This window comes from Rhipicephalus microplus, chromosome 6 (assembly GCF_043290135.1).
Source record: "Rhipicephalus microplus isolate Deutch F79 chromosome 6, USDA_Rmic, whole genome shotgun sequence".
Taxonomy (NCBI): Eukaryota; Metazoa; Arthropoda; class Arachnida; order Ixodida; family Ixodidae; genus Rhipicephalus; species Rhipicephalus microplus.
The window spans coordinates 143,493,954-143,507,604 of record NC_134705.1 but is presented as its reverse complement, the minus strand read 5'-3'; the positions used below and the strand labels follow the sequence as shown (position 1 = coordinate 143,507,604).

The following is a 13,651-nucleotide window of genomic DNA, read 5'->3' as shown; positions in this document are numbered from 1 at the left end:
CGCGAGCTTTTTTCCCGCCGCTTTATGAGGGTCTCCCGCTTACACCATGCTTGTCGGCATTGAAGCCGGCCAGCATCGTCCTGCCTGCTTTTCCTTATCCACTGCTGGTAGACGCCGCCCTGGTGGCGCCGTCGCGTTCCCGTTGTTGACTCTCCTGGAGCTCCGCCATAGAGAAAGAAGAAGACAAGAGAGGACACTCCGCGAAACCTGGCCTCAGGAAGTGCGTCACGATTACGTAACCAGCTAGTGCTCTCATCAAACGTCAGAGGGCGCAAGCGCAAAAAAAACAGTTATAATCAATGAAACAAAATTGTTTCCACAAAATAATAATTATACGCCTGAATTAGGTATGTTCTTTATACATAAAAACAATTTATTCAACACACCTTACGTGATTATTTTTCTTCAGCCGTACTGTCATAAACACCATCCACCCAGCGACAAGCCCATGCATGATGATGACTGGCAGCGAGAAGCTTTCGTCGCTTTCGACAACGTCGGCTGCGTCGGTGTTTTCGTGCGTGAGATAACAGGTGAGGCACGTTTTCAAGCGAAGCTTGTTGAATGACATGTTGTTGGTCTTGTTCGGTCTTTTTTTTTTCAGAAAACGGTTACACCTGTGCGAATAAGACACCATGAAACAAACATAGAAAGATGCACACACACACGTTGCGCTTCGTGTGTGCGAGTTTGTTTCTTACGTGGCGTCTCATTCACGCAGTTGTAACCTTTTTCTGAAGCTTGTAAGGACTGGGAGGTTCGCTAAAAAGAAAGTTTGTGGCTCTATGCGGCGGCTAGACGGGAACATTGTGCAACGTATGCAGTATAGCAAAGGCGGCACGGCGTCAAGCCGAGGCGACGCGTGCTGCGTCTGCCACGGACGCGAGCGTCTGTAGGCTGAGCATAGCTGGGCAGCTAGGTCATAGGCTCGGTGCAAAATCGCAAAATATTGAGAAGCGTCCGCTGGGCCTCGCATGCTTCACGACGCGTTTCCCGAAGGCTCGGAACACGAATAATTCTTGGTGTGCCGGAGGCAAATGTGGACTAGCCAAGTGGCCATCATCTTCGTTTCTTCGCTAGCCTTGTGCCACTAGTGCAAGCTGCCCATAAATTTTTTGACGTTTCCAATATACTTTTACCGCACAAATTTTAACTACGATTTTTCTTCCCAATGTACTGTGCTGATACTGCGTACGCACGAAGGTGTTCTAAAGTTCCCAGGCCGCGATACCATTGCATTACAAGGGATAGCGGCCTGGAAACTTCTGAAGATCTTTGTACGTGGTCTTGACGTATATCTTTGTAAGTCAGAGTTTTATGGGTCAGAGATGTATCACTGGTTTTGTATTGTGCATCGATTAGCTAATCATTCAAAGGGGTTTGTTGGTTCCGCAGGCCGCTCGCAAGATTGTTCCGACAGCACTGTCTAAGGCACCGAACAAGCTTCACAAGACCCTCCAGAAGATGTCTCCGCCAACAGCTCCACGTCTGAGTGCCCTAGAGAAAATGGTGACTATGCTTTTATTGCAGCTGTTTTTAATGTGCTATTTTATGTTTAGGACATTCTGAGGAAACTATATCCTCAAAAGGACACTACGTGTGCACTTACAAAATGTAAGGGTGGGCTCTCAGTGATTTTCATTTTTTTGTGCATTGTCAACATTGTGAATGGTTTGTTTTTAGGTAGTGGAATCGAAAACTTTGCACCACAGAAAGTTGTGCACCTTGGGTCTGAAAGAGCGAGGAAAGTGCTCGTATGGGATTAGTTGTTCTTCGCTTTTACATCCATTTTTTTGTTTATTGCAGTGCGTTCCTGTGTGCCAGCGACAATGTCTCCATCAATGAAGTACAAGCAAACCATTAAACATCTGCAAGCCAAAGTAGCAGTACAGCGGAAAACTATCAAAAGACTGCGGAGACAGCCTCACCAAACTAACCACTCATTCGTTGCATACATTGTTTTGGTTACCCGCTATGAGGAGTAGGGACACTGTGTATTCGCTCGAAGTGATTTGCATAACCTTAAAAAGAGTGTTGGGTATCCTGTCTGTATTTTTGTAGCAAATGCGGGCGAACTGTACACTTTACTGTGGGTCGCTTGGTCACTGTGTATGCTTTATCTCTCCAGCTCAAGTAATATATCGATAACAAAACCGCTTGTTGAAATGTCTTCGAGCGGGTAAGGAACACAGTATGAAGTGGGCACAGTTCACGTTATCACGCTTTTTGTATTTTACCTTCTCATCAACCTCCTCATCTCACCTCCAAAATTTTCAAAAGAATACCCAAACTTGTAGCGTTTGACGGGGCTGCGGACGCTGCCATTTTATTTTTATATAGCTTGTGAGTGATAACGTACGATGTAGAGCCTTTGTGAAAAATAATGAGCCAAAGTGGTTTCCTTCTGCTGTTTATTAGCCCTGTAATACCGCTCTCGTAACAACAATTAAGGTCCACAATTCTGAATAAGTGATGACTACAATCTATTTTAGCTCGCAAGCGTCACAGCAACACCCAGACGCAAATCACTTGGGATCTTAAGTTTTTGATGATAAGAAGAGCCACAAGACCTGCCAGTGTTTAGCATAAAGTTTGTCTTTCACGTAGTGAGCAAGGTGCAAAGCCCTACCTTTCTGAGGACAAGCAGGCATCAAGTCTGCTTTTTTTTTCATTTTGGGCTAGCTGTTCTTAAGCACAGCCAGCACACTGCAGCTTTGCCTTTCTGCTATATTGTGTCGTGTGGTTTCTGTGCACTCTTTTTTTCTATGCATTATTTTGGTTAACCCCAGGCGTGATTCGCGACTTCATTGCTGTGTATATGTCACTTCTTCCTTCTTCTTCAGCATTGTGCGCTGTGTTTTTGCCATAGATCCTTACTTACCCACGGGCCCGGTGTGTCATACTTCACCAGCTTCTCGGCTTCTGCCAACTCTAGCAATGTGTGCGTTCTCTGTGTTCTCTCTGTATTTGTTACAATATTTGTTACAATTTATTTGTAAGGCGAGATGCATTTGTTGTCTACCTTTGTCATATTGTGCTTTTTATATTCTCAGACTCTACCTTGCCTTTGAATAAAACATTGCGGATACTCTGTCTCTTTGACTGATATATACATTGATCACTTGTTCCAAAAGAACAAGTGAACAAAAGAACAAGCGCGATGAATAAAATCGTAGTGAATTATCACTACCTGCATCTCTCTTTATAGTAACTTAATCGAAATAAAAATAAAAAAAAATAAAAATTCAAAATTTGCGCCAGTGAAACCGAAACAGAAAGTGCATGCCACTTGCTCTCACTAACCACCAGGTGTGCTAGGGTCGATTGGGCCGCTGGGGTCTACGGGAGTGTCCGCTCTTCACCTTTTTTTATTTCTCTATGGCTCCGCCACACATTTCGACACTTTCGTCACCCAGTCCGAGCTTTCCAATTCTTCTTGATCGGCATCTCTACCATTAACAGTCACTTCCATCGTCATAGTGCCTCCGCAGACGCTCTACGAGCCGACGCCTGGAGCCTCGAACGCCGATCCGACCGCCTCGGCGCTAGGCCGAACGGTGGAGTTGGCGAGACGCACAACGTAGCCGAACACCGAAGGCGCAATAAAATCTTTTAAAATCTACTTACAGCTTTCAGAATGGTAGCCACAGGATCATGAGCACGTCCGCAACCACGCACAGCACTTTATCAGCTAGCTGTTGTCCTTTACACGTGAAAAAAATTACGGCATATTCACGGGGTGAATGATGATGAATGGGCGAAGCTCCGGAGGGATTCATCGGTAAACTGTGAATCTTCTGTGTAATTCGCCCAGTCGATCATCATGTAAAGACGTGAGAAATGCTGTGTGTGTATATACACAAATCAACTTTTATTTGTTCTTAGACGATGGATGGCTTGCGATGTCCCTTGTCTCGCGCGCTCGCACATCGGGATTCTGTCTGCGAGCGCGCGCTGCTGCCGCCTTGCGCTCTCTCCGCTGTGCAGCCTTATCCATCCGGCGACTCCGAGCGCGCGCCAACAGCGAACGATGGATGGATGCTATGAGCGTCCCCTTTATAACAGGGTGGTGACAAGTATGCCACCAGGCTCGACAAAAAAAAAACCTTTTTTCCTTTTTTTCTTTATGTTGGCCTAATGCCTCTACTTCGATAAATTCTATCTTAATGGAAAAAAAGGTAAATTTTCAGCTTAAGTTCTCTGCCATTTACGGCACACTGTCCATAGTTTATTTTTCCAATATTTATTTTTGTCCTTTCTCTCTAATTTTCTGCCACCAATACTCTAACCGTCTCTTACTTATTTCAATCGCGGGTGTGTTCAGCTTTCCATTGTTGTCCCTAAAACCCAAGGCTTCCTGTAGGCTCGTGCCCAAACGTACACCTGGGTGGATATCTCCACATTCAATCAGAACATGCTCCGCCGTTTCCTTATCTTTCCCGCAGCATGTGCATTGTTCTTCTTCTTTACTGAATCTTGCTTTATAACTACGCGTTCTAAGGCAACCCGATCTCGCTTCAAACAGTAAAGCGCTTCCCCTTGAATTATCGTAAAATGCCTCCCTCCTTATTTCATTTTTGCCCTTTCGGTAGTTACTCAGAGCCGGTTTTTTCTCCATAGCTGCCATCCAGTAAATCCTCTCCGCCTCCCTGACCTTTCCCTTAACGCTCTTTGTTGACATATGGCTCACAATACCAGCCGTATATTTACTAGTGAGTCTTCTAGTTCTTTTTCTCCACTGTGTGTCCACGCTCTTCCTATACAAATAACGGAACACCTTCTCTGCCCATCTACTCTCCTTCATATTTCTTAGCCTTTCTTCGAACCTTATTTTGCTCTGGGCTTCCCTCGCCTCAAAACCTGCCCACCCCATATCGCCCTTTACAGCCTCGTTTGTCGTCTTCCCGTGAGCACCCAACGCGAGGCGTCCCACAGTCCTTTGATTTACATCCATTCCCGATTGCACCTCTGCCCTCATGCACACCACTGAGTTCCCAAAAGTAAGCCCTGAAACCATTACACCCTTCCACAGACCTCGAAGCACCTCATACCTATTGTATCCCCACAACGCTCTGTGCTTCATTATTGCCGCATTCCTCTTTCCTTTTGCTGCCGAGGCTTTTTCCTGTACCTCCATGTATCTATCACTCTCATTTACCCATACTCCAAGGTACTTGTATTCACTTACCCTCGGTATTTCTTGGCCTTGTATGGACACCGTCTGATCACAGGGATCATTGAATACCATCAATCCACACTTCGTTACACTGAATCCTAGTCCAAGAGCTTCACCTTCCCTTCCGCATATATTCGCCAGCTGCTGTATATCATCTCGACTGTCCGCAAATAAGACGATATCGTCCGCATAAAATAAACCTGGAAGCTTCTGCTCAATCATCATGCCGCCCTGTTTGTGTGACAGATTAAATCCAATGTTGCTACCTTCTAGCGCTTTTTCCATACTCACCATGTACAGCATGAATAACAGTGGGGACAAAGGACATCCCTGTCTCAGACCCCTGCTAACCTCAACGTTCTCTTTGCTACGCATTCCTTCCCACTCTATGCAAACTGTATTTTCTCGGTATATCTCCCTCAAAAGCTGTATACAGTCGTCGCCCATGCCCATTCCTTTCAATATATCCCACAAAATTTCCTGATTAACGTTGTCGTATGCCCCAGTGATGTCTAGAAAAGCCACGTACAAGGGCCTATTCTCTATTTTAGATATTTCTATACACTGAGTGAGAACAAACAGGTTATCGTCTAACCGCCTGTCGACTCGAAATCCGTTCTGAAGTTCTCCCAAAATATCGTTATGTTCGGCCCATGTTTCTATTTTCATTTTTACTGCTTGCATCGCCAACCTGTATAGTACCGATGTAATGGTTAGTGGTCTATACGAGCGAATCTTGTCCTTTTCTCCCTTGCCTTTATAGATTAAGTTCATTCTACTTTGTCGCCAACTGTCCGGTATTTGTCCGTCCTTTAAGCTTTTTTCTACTGCTTTTAACAATGCTTCTTTAGTGTTATGTCCTAGTTCGTTAATGAGGCTAACGGGAATCCCATCTAAACCCGCGGCAGTGCGCTTTGGAATTTTTCCTTCGGCCTTTTTCCAGTTGAAATTATCAAGTACTAGCTCTTCCTCTGTTGCTTTCTCCGCCACACTTTTACTCACCGGGGAGATCCCCTGGACGCTCTTTTGAAACGAATCGGCTGTTACCTTTTGGATGTAACCTAGCGCTTCGTACCCTTCCAATTGATTTCCTCCTTCATCTAGAACGGATTTTATTACAACGCTTCCCCTAGCGTACGTCGCCGCACTAAATCGAACGATTGCCTTCAACCAATGACACGCGCCATATGTGACATCATTCCTATTTTATAAGATCTCGCGTCTTTCATCAACTACAAGTACCGCTTTCTAGTTTATAACATCTTGCATCTTTTCATCATCAGCTACAAGTACCACCATCTAGTAAACACTACAAGAACTAAACGAGAGGTGGCTACATGATGATGATGATGATGTGATGGCGGCCGGCCCCTTTGCAACGGGGGAACACACTCAGTGTCCTGGCCTCAAAAGGAAAAGTGGGAAAAGAAAAACAAAAAGCACAGAGAAAAAAGAAAGGACCAAGAAAAGGATCCACACTCTTGAACGACACAGGCAAGAGACGCGCACACAGTGGTCTAGGTCCTAAGTCCGCCGTATAGTTGCCCACCACTCAGTAAGCCGCCTTTTCGTGGCTGCGACCGCGTACCGTCCCCCCCCATTGTCGCTGCTTCCATCTTCATCAAGCCTTTGAAACCCGAGCGCCTGTGGGAGGGTTGCACCCTCCACCTGAGAAGTTGGGAGACTCCTGCAGTGAAGGACGAGATGCTCCTGTGTCTCACTCGCTACGCCGCAAACTCTGCACAGGTTGCTGACCACAGTGGCATCAAACTTTCTGCGGTACTCCAGAGTGCGAAGAGCCCCAGCTCTCGCCTCGAACAGGAGGCTGCTGCCAATGCTATTGTCATAGAGGCGCGACCCACAGATGCTGTCCTGGTGTTTCCTGTAGCACTCGAGAGTGGACTTCGCCTCCATAGCTTCTCGCCATCGGGTTTCTTCTGCTTCTCTGACTCGCATGCGGACCTCGACCGTCCACTTGGCTGCTGTTTCAATAGGACTGGCTTCTGCAAAGAAGCCATACTTCTTCTCCAGCTGGTAGAGTCGTCGTGTCCAGTCAGTCCTCATGCATGTTGCCGAAAGGTACTCGAACACGCGGCGCGCCCATCGAGTGCGTCGCATGAGCGTGAGACGACCCCGATAGGCAATCTTGCTGGCGGCTTCCCGAGCTTCAAAGCTGGACCATCCGACGTCTCCCTGAATCGCCTCGTTGGCCACTCGATAATGGCAACCGAGCGCTGCACGGCCGACCACTCTCTGCTGACGCTCCAACCACTCCCGTGTCGTTGGCGATATGCACACTACCGCGTTTCCAAACGTCAGGCCCGGCACGTGAACCATCTTCCACAGGTCCCGGATCATCTGAAATCGGTTGCAACCCCATAGGCATCGGCGACGAAGGATTCGTTGAGCCTGCAACGCAGTCTGTCGAATCACAGTCTCGTGTAGACTATATTTTGCTGCATCCACACACAGGGTGACGCCCAGGTATCTGTAATCGTTGCGTGTGGCCAGCAGTTCTCCTCCTAAAGTCAACGCTGCTGCATCGGTACTCCCTCCAGTTAGACGGACAACCGCCGATTTCTTAGTGTTGAATCGAAGTCCAAGACTCGCGAGTTCCGTCTGGCAGATGTCGAGGAGGGATTGCAACTCCTGGTTACTCTCTGCCATAACCACCAGATCATCTGCAAATGCCAAACCAGGCAGGTGGAAGTTCTCTTCAGCACTAGTTGTGCTGAAACGCATGCTGAATCCGAGGTTGGAGTTCAACAAGGCCCGCTCTATTCTGGATGCGTATAGAATGTACAGCAATGGTGACAGTGGGCAGCCCTGCCTCAGACCCTTATTTACATGAATTGGGCCAGTAGTTATGGCACCCAACTGCACACTCACTACATTGTCACTGTACAACCGTTGTATAGTGGAGATTAGCAGCCGGGGCAGTCCAAGGTCAGACAGGCATGCAAAGAGAGGACCGTGCGGCACGCTATCGTACGCTTTTTCAACATCGAGGAAGCAGCACAACAGCGTTCTCCCTTCCCTGCGAGCTATTTCTGCACACTGTGTGACGACGAACAGATTGTCATCCAGACGTCTGCCTGGCCTGAAGCCATTCTGAAGCTCGGTCAGTAGTCCCTTGGTTTCCGCCCAGCCACTCATCCATGCTTTGATGACCCCCGCGAACAAGCGATACATAACACTGGTGACCGTTATTGGTCTGTAGTCCTCTATGTTCCTCGCATCTCCGCCCCTTTTGGGGATAAGAATCACCTTCCCTTCATGCCATTCTTTAGGGATGGGCTCGCCTTCGATGATGGCCGTGAGGATCTCTGCGAGCTGTTCCCTCGAGTCTTCTCCCAAGCACTTTAGTACGCGCGCTGGCATGCCGTCCAGACCAGTGGCCGTTCCAGCCCTAATCCGCTTCAACGCCCGTTCAACTGTGAACCTTGAGAGGGCCCAGGGTGGTTCTGTTTGGCTTGGGGGGCGTTCGGTATTAGGACTGATTGCCTCCTCTTTACTAAGGGTGGTGTCTGTATTCAAGTCTGAGGTCCCGAAAATCCGGGAGAAGTGCTGTGCAATGTATTCACAGGGCTCTCCGACTGGTTGCCCCGTTGCCGCATCTATGAGAGGAGGTGGCGGGGGGGCGGCTCTGTCCAAGGACCTAATGTATGTCCAAAATTTGTGTGCTGCAGATCTTCCTTCCTGTCTGATGGACTGGATCAGCCTAAGGTTGTAGTCTGCTATCTTGCACTGAATCAGGGTCTGTACCTTGTGTTTACGGTCCAGATACACAGCCCACTTCTCTGCACATACCTCAGTGTCAAGGCCTTTGACAAATCTTCGATGTTCCCGATTTGCTTGGCGGCGCTCCTTCCACGCCACCTCCACTTCTTTGTCCCACCATGGGTTCTGTGGCCTGCGTCCCGGCCTCTCCTGGACCATCTGGGTACGCATTACAGCGTCCAGTGCGCGCATGAACTCACTGTACGAGCGGGATTCCCGCCGTTGAGGACTACTTTCAAAATCCTTGGCGACCCTCTCCACGGACTTGCTCGGCAAGTACATGCCACGCCTGGGTGGAGGTGACATGCAGCCTGTTCGAAAGCCGCCCTTAGAGAACAACAGCCGTATGCGATTATGGTCACTTCCAAGGCTGAACTGGCCCTCTTCATCAATATGCACTTGTGCTATGCGAGCGGCCAGTTTTGCAGTCACCAGAGCATAGTCTATGGTAGAGCGGCTGGTACGAGCGCACCATGTGAAGCATCCCTCACAGTCAGTGCGAAGGTTAACGATTTCCAAAGAGAGCTGCTCCGCACATTGCAACAACAGCTTCCCATTGTAATCCAAGTACCCGTCAGTGGCCGGGATGTGTCCGTTAAAGTCTCCCATCAACAACACCTCGCGGTCTGCACCCCACCGTTTCACATCTTCAATGATACACTGTAGGACTTTGTCGTTACCGTCATGTGGTCCACTAGCCACCGTTAAATACACCACACCAAAGAGAACTGGCTCACCAAGAATAGTCCCAGAAACCCAAATGTGCTCGGCACAAGGACCCTTCATTGGCATCCAGGCTGTATTGCTGCGCCACAGCACACCAGCGCCGCCTCCTTTGCGGCAATCCCCTGTACGATTGCAGCCCACCCACTGCCATTCGGGGTCAACTGGTGGCTCTTCCAACTCTCGTAGGTGAGTTTCCACCACACCATACAGAGCGATCTTTTCGCTATTCAGCGTCTTATACAGCTCAGCCCACTTAGCTGCCTTTCTCGCCCCATGAAGATTGAGAAAACCAACGTTTACATTGGTGGTTGTGCGTTTGCGGTGGTGGTGTCTTCGACGGCTCTTCAGAATCATTGGGTGGTTTGACTCGGCATTATTATTTGGCGCATCATTTGCTGGCGGACCATTTCCCCAACCATTTGATACAGCTCGGGGCTTGCGCTGAGCCTGAATGCTTGCCACGGGGTCTTCGTAGGGTGTGCAGTGCCCAGATGTGGCCCCCATGTTGGCGGAGCCAAACTCGTCCCCGGTGGACGGGGTGTGCTCAAAGGTGCTAGCTGTGCCATGTTTGCTGCGTAAACCGGCTGGGTGTGTTCGCGGAGGGTTTGCCCTGGGGTGGTCCGTACATCGGCCCTGATTTCCCCCTGGTGGGTGGTCACGCTTGTGGTCTTGGGTGGTTCCGGGGATGGGGAATGTATCTCCAGGGCGGGCATGGGGACTCTCGATCCTATATTTGGAGGTGGTCTGCGAGTTGGCTTGCCCCTGTTCCCGTGAGGCTCGCGTAGTCCTAAAAAATTTCGTGTCTCCTGGACCAGCTGGGTCGCAACTTCACGTGTTGTATGTGCCAGGTAGTGAATGCCGTCCTGGGCTAGTCGTCCCTCTCCTGCCAGCATCCTAGAGAGGTCGACAAACTTTGCCTTTACGGCTCCACTCATCTTCCTTAGCTCTGCGTTTAGGAGCATTGCTCTTGCCTGCGTTGCCTTGCCTCTCGTGTTAACTTCAGGGACGGAGCAGATGACCAGCCTCTTCGCATACGGTGTCACCGCCTGCCGGATGTTCTGGGCAATATCTCCATGTTGCACTCCTTTGAGAACATCGTGGACCCCTACGTGCACGACCACCAGCTGTGCGCTGTGGCCTTCCCCTTCACTGCGGCTCTGAAGCAGGTGCTGCAGTTTGTCCGCCGTCATCCTGCGCTCCGAGACCTGCCTCACGAGCACACTGTTGCCCCAGATTCTTCGGAGCTCACCCGCGATTCTTGGAGCATTGCCATCACCAACGACTAGGACCTCGGGTGTGTAGCGGCAAGCAGCCTTTTTGTTTTTCTTCCACTTTCCCGGTCTTTGTTCATTATTTTGAGCGTTTGTGAGAGACTGGTCGTCAGCTTTGCTCCCGTCGAGTCCAGCAGCAGTCCCGTGCTTCAGATTCATTGTCTCGCCGACGCCACCCGTCTCGTGGGTCCGTTCGGGAAGACCCTGCGCCTCGCCGGTGGTATGAGAGGAGCTGCCGCCACCCCGCTGCGCACCCTCGCCGCTCTGTTCACCAACGACCGCATAGCTCAACTGCTCCTGCACCGACTGCAGTGGCCGGCCACCCTCCGACTCCACCACCGCTTGATCCCTTTCCTGCAGGACATCCACCGAATGCGTCTGCGCTGCTGTGGATGCAGTCAGTACCGGCCGGGAAGGACAGCTGTGCTCGGCAGCTCTCAGCGGTTCTCGCAATTGCTCCTTTACCGCCAAGATCACTCCTCGAAGTGTGTCAATCTCAGTCTCCGAAGCACGCATCCTTGCCTGAAGCACTTCTATCGTGCTGCAGAGGTTGCATACAAACTCTGCGGCATCTGCTGCTTCCATTGATGGAAAGCTCGTCTCATCTAGGTAAGCCCATCTCCGACACTTCTCACACTGTACCATTGGTTCCTCCCGCTCTTTCCTCTTCGCCCTCTTCGCCATCGCACCCAGGTGTAGAAGGGGGGCGCCACCTTTCGTCCACAGCTGGTACTACTACGCGTCCGCGCTGGTGCTGTTTGAGCAGCTACGACGAGAGCGGCCAGTTAGGCCTCATTTCAACACAGACAACACATCGCGACGATGCACTGACATCGCACATTGATGGTATCCCGTTGGTCGCTGAGGCCCGACGAGACAATCCCCGCACCCGCGGGTGGCAGAACTTGCTGACATTCACCTGAGCGGCACATCACAGCACACACATCACACACCGCACACACACCACCATCCATCGCGACAGGAGATGGTACATACAGGAGACGGTACTGCCATCTAGTGAACACTGCAAGAACTAAACTAGAGGTGGCTACATAGATGGATGGATGGATGCTATGAGCGTCCCCTTTATAACGGGGTGGTGACAAGTATGCCACCAGGCTCAAAAAAAAAAAAAACTTTTTTTCTTTTTTTTTTATGTTGGCCTAATGCCTCTACTTCGATAAATTCTATCTTAATGGAAAAAAAGGTAAATTTTCAGCTTAAGTTCTCTGCCATTTACGGCACACTGTCCATATTTTATTTTTCCAGTATTTATTTTTGTCCTTTCTCTCTAATTTTCTGCCACCAATACTCTAACCGTCTCTTACTTATTTCAATCGCGGGTGTGTTCAGCTTTCCATTGTTGTCCCTAAAACCCAAGGCTTCCTGTAGGCTCGTGCCCAAACGTACACCTGGGTGGATATCTCCACATTCAATCAGAACATGCTCCGCCGTTTCCTTATCTTTCCCGCAGCATGTGCATTGTTCTTCTTCTTTACTGAATCTTGCTTTATAACTACGCGTTCTAAGGCAACCCGATCTCGCTTCAAACAGTAAAGCGCTTCCCCTTGAATTATCGTAAAATGCCTCCCTCCTTATTTCATTTTTGCCCTTTCGGTAGTTACTCAGAGCCGGTTTTTTCTCCATAGCTGCCATCCAGTAAATCCTCTCCGCCTCCCTGACTTTTCCCTTAACGCTCTTTGTTGACATATGGCTCACAATACCAGCCGTATATTTACTAGTGAGTCTTCTAGTTCTTTTTCTCCACTGTGTGTCCACGCTCTTCCTATACAAATAACGGAACACCTTCTCTGCCCATCTACTCTCCTTCATATTTCTTAGCCTTTCTTCGAACCTTATTTTGCTCTGCGCTTCCCTCGCCTCAAAACCTGCCCACCCCATATCCGTCCCCTACATACAGGGGACGGATATGGGGTGGGCAGGTTTTCCGTCCCCTACATACAGGGGACGGTACCGCCATCTAGTGAACACTGCAAGAACTAAACTAGAGGTGGCTACATACAGGGGACGGTACCGCCATCTAGTGAACACTGCAAGGGCTAAACTAGAGGTGGCTACAGGGGACGCACAGCCCACGCCCTAAGGAGCTTCGCCCCTAAAAGTGGTCATTTCACGGAGCCGACGCGGAGCCGTGTCTCACGCCATTGCGAGCCTCGCACGTTCCCGCATCAGTGCAGTTTCTGAAAGATGACCAACGAGGCTGACTTCTTGGCTGCCCTAAAAAGTATATAACAAATGTACACTCTACATACCCAATTAGGAGAGAGGGGGTATCGGAGAAGCCCAGAAGTCAAGCAGCTATTCAGGCCAACTGAAGCTGTGGTCAGAACCCGCGGTCCAACTGTCACTTTAGCAGTAAAATAATAAAGAAGCTGCGAGAGAGCACATCGGCGTCTCCATCGGGAGAAATGAGAAATTGTGCACACGCCGCCAACAATGGACAAGGCGCGAGCAAAGAAGCAAGCTCCTAAAAAGAAGGCAAGCACGAGCTCATTTCATTCAAACAAATTTATTTACGATGTTTTAGAAAAAAAAATTAATCGGATTCTTCTGTGACAAAGTGGCTTCACGGCAGTGCTTGAAAACAGTGCAGGAAAGCTAGCTTCGCTGACGTGGATCACTTTTGGAAAGATTTGACAACCGAAACTAGTTTTCAATGCTGGATCCCACCTCCCAA

General features: G+C 49.3%; 1 long non-coding RNA gene across 1 annotated transcript; it reads left to right on the top strand.

Annotated features, from left to right (window-relative positions):
• The first annotated feature begins 462 nt into the window (after positions 1 to 462).
• On the top strand, positions 463 to 2,953 carry LOC142765583 (uncharacterized). Its single transcript, XR_012884325.1, has 3 exons — positions 463 to 533; positions 1,396 to 1,509; positions 1,807 to 2,953. It is a non-coding gene; the product is annotated as an uncharacterized LOC142765583 (long non-coding RNA).
• Positions 2,954 to 13,651: the final 10,698 nt, after the last annotated feature.